This window comes from Podarcis tiliguerta (genome assembly GCF_965153285.1).
Source record: "Podarcis tiliguerta genome assembly, chromosome: 9".
Taxonomy (NCBI): domain Eukaryota; kingdom Metazoa; phylum Chordata; class Lepidosauria; order Squamata; family Lacertidae; genus Podarcis; species Podarcis tiliguerta.
The window spans coordinates 6,688,557-6,694,556 of NC_139542.1; positions in this window are offsets into that span (position 1 = coordinate 6,688,557).

Below are 6,000 nucleotides of genomic sequence, written 5' to 3' on the forward strand. Positions count from 1 at the left end.
TACTCAGAATTCTTCCTTGGGACTTATTCACAGGTAAATGTGCATAGATCACAGAGTAGGAAAGAAGGATCATGTGTGTTAGGGAAATTGATGAACCCAATGCAGATTGATGACGGCATTGCAGGATGCATCTTCAGTGTTGAGAGGATATAATTTGTGAATGAAGAAGATTGGTGTGCCTAAGCATACACAAAGTGCCTTTTCCTCAGTCCTGCAAAATTGCAATTCAGTGCCAGCCAGTGCCTACAATCACCCATGTTTTCTATTCATGGTTACAGATTTTCACTTCATAACTGTCACTTAAAACATACATTATCCTTTTCAACGACAAAATGGTTGTTGCAAATGTGCTCAGCAGGAGAAAACCTCATTTTATTCCTGCAGTCATGCCAGTGTGCCAGATTGAGTTAAGCAAGTTTAAATTGTGCAACTCTGTACATGTGCCATGTCACTGTTAATATATATATATCAGCAGAATTGTCATTGCTGTTATTGCTGCTGTCATAATTTTGTTGTGAGGAATGAAGCAGCATAAATAATGGAATGTGGGGTTGCTTGCCATTTCAAGTAGAGTGAAGCACATCATTATCTGGGACTAGAACGGGGAGGTCTGTAAGACTACGGAGTCTAAGGTCAAAAATCGCCTAGCTGCCCCCTGGTCACAGATGCCAATTTACTTGTAGAATTTACATATATGAAGCAGCACTCCAAATTTGAAGAATAGTGGAGAGGTTACTTCTGGTGGGTAAGTGATCAGTTATACAGAGAAATCACTGTTTGCAAATTGACTCGATATAGCTAGGAAGGGTGTATCGCAAAATTGGCCTGCAATTTTTACCTTGATAGGAGCTGAAATTTCTGGATAGCGTCAGCCGAGGAAACAATCCAAGAGTTGGCTATTTCATGCTAACTGGGAAATTATAGGCATGGAAAATTCAATCCAGAGATGCCTATAAGTGGTGCAGATTTGAATAATTTCCCTTCTTTTGCAAAATGCATTTTGTAGTTTGTTACTCTTTTGTAGATTCCCTCCTCCCTCCACCTTGCAGAAACTCTCTCCTCAATCCAGTGGTGCCTGGTGGCTGCTGGGACTGGTAGGGTGGATCTAAGGGAGCCCACCAGTAGGTGGCGCCGGAGTCAATGGCAGGCAGAGACAACTATGGTAATTCCCAGAGACAACTAATTCCTCCTCCCAGCAGAGTTCTAAAAGGGCAGCACTGCCACTAAGGAAGAGGAAGGTGACCCGCAGGACTCGATGTGACTTAGAAGATAAGCAAGTTGGAGTTGGCTAAGGATAGGCTGGATTTTGTGGGGAACTGTCCAGTTTGCCATAGTGGATCAAGCTCATCCTTCCAGCCATCTCTCTGGCTTCTGAGATTATCTGGACATATTTATCATATTATATTTATTTATATCCTGCCTTTTTCCTAGACCAGGACTCAATGAGGCTTACAGATAAAATAGGAGGAAAAAGCTAAAAACACAGAGAAGATAGTAATTAAAAATCAATTAAATATTAGAACAATATATAAAAAATTCTGTTTAAAAAAACGGATAACAACAACAGAAATCTCAGCAACTGTCCTTTCCAGGCATTTTCCAAACGTCTCTTGACCTAAAAAGGTCTTCACTTGCCAGTGGAAGGACAACAAGGAGGGAGTCCATCTAACGTGTCTAGGAAGAGAGTTCCAAAGTCTGGGAGCAACCACTGAGAAGGCCCTGATGTTTCCTTGATGTTTCCCTGTTAATTTCTGCATTATATTTGAGGTTTCACATGATGTAAAAGCCAGTTCTGGAAATCTAGTAAAATCTGGTGAAAGTTTAGTGCTAATTTCTGTGTTAACTGGTTCCAGAAAAGTAAAGTGATAAAATATGGGGCAGTATGCCAGTTTAAAGTCCTTTCCTACCATTTTCATGGAGGAACAGAAGCATGCATGTGTGGAAAGGTTAAAGGGGCAGGGACATTGTTCAGCGACATTCATTGCTGTGCCGCACCACACACACTGGTGTGAATGAAATTTAGTAGGGCATGTTGATAAATTGGTCAGAAAGCTACAGTTCCATAATGCAACAAGGACTGCAGTGAGAAAGAAATGTTAAAAAACAGAAGAGAAGCACTAAGTTATAATCAGGAAAACTAACACAATATTCCACATGATGGAATACACCCTGAGCGGTGGTGGCAGGAACCACGTACGCAAGACACTTCCTGTGAAGGTGAAAATAGGCATCTAATTCTTTGCTGCTTCCTCCTGTCCCATGTTGTTGTTGATGTTAAGTCATTTAGTCGTATCCGACTCTTCATAACCCCATGGACCAGAGCACGCCAGGCACTCCTGTCCTCCACTGCCTCCCACAGTTTGGTCAAATTCATGCTGGTAGCTTTGAGAACACTGTCCAACCATCTCGTCCTCTGCCGTCCCCTTCTCCTTGTGCCCTCCATCTTTCCCAACATCAGGGTCTTTGATCTTCTTGCAGTCCACGGGCCAGTCCCACGTACACACTGTCAACTCCTTTTGCCTTGCAAAAGGAAAATGCAGAGAAACACTCTGTTTGGCAGGACAGGGCATCAGGCAGCTCTGAGCCTTGCAGCCAAAGTTTTTCTCTGTCACATCTAAGCAAATATTTATGTCTAATTTTATCTATGTAGACTATTAGCCAAATGGACCACAAGTGACAGAAAGCACTTTGAAACCAAGCTGGGACAGACTCAGCGGCATCCCGAGAGATTGCTCAGGATTGTTTGTGCCGCCGGCGAAAAATAAAGCAAAACAACAAAGCCTCCAATGACAAACCTAATCTAGCAGCAAATTTTGAAATGTTCATGGTGCACAAGATTTGTATCGAAATTACTAGTAAACAGAAGTACTGGCAGCACCCAGCACTGTCCCTGCAAGGCGTACAATGATGGCAGTTTGGTGTTCTTACTGTGGCCTCCAAGTTGGAATCCGTTTCCATAAACTCAAGCCCCGAGGAGCTGAGCAAACTGGGACATTTTGCAGAACTGCAGAGCATTATGTGGTGTGAATTTATATCTCTACACCCCAGACGTAAACTGGCACTGACCGACATCCCTCTCTGCTCTGGAAGCCACAGGAACTGTACCTCTGGAAGGGTGCTCTAGAAACATAAAATTATCATCTAAGATCCTTTGCAGCACATTGCAACAGTAGGTAGAGCTGTAGGTGAAATACAAAAGCCTGAGGAGCTTACACCGGTTTACATTAAACTAGCATGTTGTTGTTGTTTAGTCGTTCAGTCGTGTCCGACTCTTTGTGACCCCATGGACCAGAGCATGCCAGGCACCCCTGTCTTCCACTGCCTCCCGCAGTTTGGTCAAACTCATGCTGGTAGCTTCGAGAACACTGTCCAACCATCTCATCCTCTGTCATCCCCTTCTCCTTGTGCCCTCCATCTTTCCCAACATCAGGGTCTTTTCCAGGGAGTCTTCTCTTCTCATGAGGTGGCCAAAGTATTGGAGCCTCAGCTTCACGATCTGTCCTTCCAGTGAGCACTCAGGGCTGATTTCCTTAAGAATGGATACGTTTGATCTTCTTGCAATCCATGGGACTCTCAAGAGTCTCCTCCAGCACCATAATTCAAAAGCATCAATTCTTCGGCGATCAGCCTTCTTTATGGTCCAGCTCTCACTTCCATACATCACTACTGGGAAAACCATAGCTTTAAATATACGGACCTTTGTTGGCAAGGTGATGTCTCTGCTTTTTAAGATGCTGTCTGGGTTTAAACTAGCATAGAACCATAGAATTGTAGACTTGGAAGGGACACCAAGGGTCATCTAGTCCAACCTCCTGCACTGCAGGATTCTCAGCCAAAACATCCATGACAGATGGCCATTGAACCTCTGCTTAAAAACCTCCAAGGAAGAAGAGTCCACTACCTCCCTGTTCCACCGCCTCCCTTAGGAGGCAGTGGACTCTCCTTCCTTGAAGGTTTTTAAGCAGAGGTTCATAGCTCGGTTCTTAATTGTATTTTTATTGGTATTTATCTGTGATATTTTTATGATGCTGCAAACCATTTAGAGCCTTCTTTGAAGTACGCCACGGTACATAAACAGCCTCAATAAATAAGTGGTGAGTCATACAATTTGGATGCTTCTTCACACAAAACAATTAATAAATCCATAGCTGTAGCGCAGTGATTTGTCTACAAGACTGTTGATAATAAGAAGGGCTTCATATAGATCAATGAGAAACAGCTTCATCAAGTCTCTTGCACTAGGAAACCGACAGAGTTCAGCTGCAGTGAAGCAGATCAGCTGTACTCAAGATGAAGCAAATACTTAAAATACCAAGGCGGGGGAGGGTTGACAGACAGAGAGAGAGAGAGGAAAGAAAATGAATGAACGAATGAACGAATGAATGAATGAATGAATGCCAGGAGGAGGAGGACATTCTAGTCTTCAAATAGGTTGAGCTTGAGAAAACAATTCTACCCTAGGAATGTCAGATGTCCCCTTTTTCTCTGAATGATTGATTTTTCAAATTTATTTTTTTAAAAAATATTTATATCCTGTTTTCTTGGAAAATTCAAGAATCGAAGGAGAGACAAAAAAGAGTTTCCTAAAGAAGAACATTAGAAAAGTAATGGAAGCAGTCACTGAAGCACTCTCAGATTATAGACAGGTGATTTTAGTATTCTCAGAGGCTACTATCAGGACAGAAGATAGCCAACATGGTGACCACCAGCTGTTGTCGAACTACAACTCCCATCAGACTCAACATGGCCAATGGTAAAAAAATGATGGAAGTTGTAGTACGACAACATTGGGAGGGCTCCGTGTTGGGTATCCCCAGTCTATATGGTGTCCCAAGCCCTGGCTGTATCTTTTCCTGCATGGTGCAAGTCAGGCTTCAGGATACAACGGGTGCCACTTAGCAACAAGGGTGCCATCATTATGGCATAGTACACACATGCAATATTATATCAAATTCAAAAGAGAGATAGCACATTAAAAGTCAGTGTGGTATATTACTTAAAGTGTTGGACTGGGGTCCAGATTCAAATCCCCACTCAGCCATGAAGCTCCCTGGGTGATTTTGGGGCGGTCATTGTCTCTCACTCTAATCTACCTCATAGGGTTGTTGTGTAGAGAAAATATGGAGAGGGGAAGCCATGTGTTCTGCATTGAACTCTTTGGAGAAACGGTGGGATATAAATGTAATGACAAATATGTGTATGTTTAAAAATGTGATTATCTTTACCTAGTGACTGGAACCAGGGGATGATTTATTTATTTGAAAGAACTTATAAACCACTTCATATTTAAATTAATTCTAAGCAGTGTACAACCTATAAAAACAAAGAGGCATGAAAGTGTTTAATCACCACAACCTAAAACCAATAAAAAAAGGTAAAGGTAAAGGTACCCCTGCCCGTACGGGCCAGTCTTGACAGACTCTAGGGTTGTGCGCCCATCTCACTCAAAGAGGCCAAGGGCCAGCGCTGTCCGGAGACACTTCCGGGTCACGTGGCCAGCGTGACATCGCTGCTCTGGCGAGCCAGAGCCGCACACGGAAACGCCATTTACCTTCCCGCTAGTAAGCGGTCCCTATTTATCTACTTGCACCCAGGGGTGCTTTCGAACTGCTAGGTTGGCAGGCGCTGGGACCGAACAGCGGGAGCAGGGATTCGAACCGCCGACCTTTCGATCGACAAGCCCTAGGCACTGAGGCTTTAACCCACAGCGCCACCCGCGTCCCTTCAAACCAATAAAACAGCAGTATAAAAACACATAAAAGCAAATCAACCAAATTTCAAAAGACTCTTTTCCCCACGCTGGATTGCAGATTAACTCCTTTCCTTCCTTTGGGTTCTTCACGCTGATACACCAGTCCAGGCTTCCCCAACATTAGACTACAACTCCCATCAGTCCGAAGCAATACAGTACAGTCATGTTGGCTGTGGCTGATGGGAGTTGTAGTCCAAAACAGATGGAGGGCACCAGGTTGACCAAGGCTGTTTGCTATGTTGCTATTG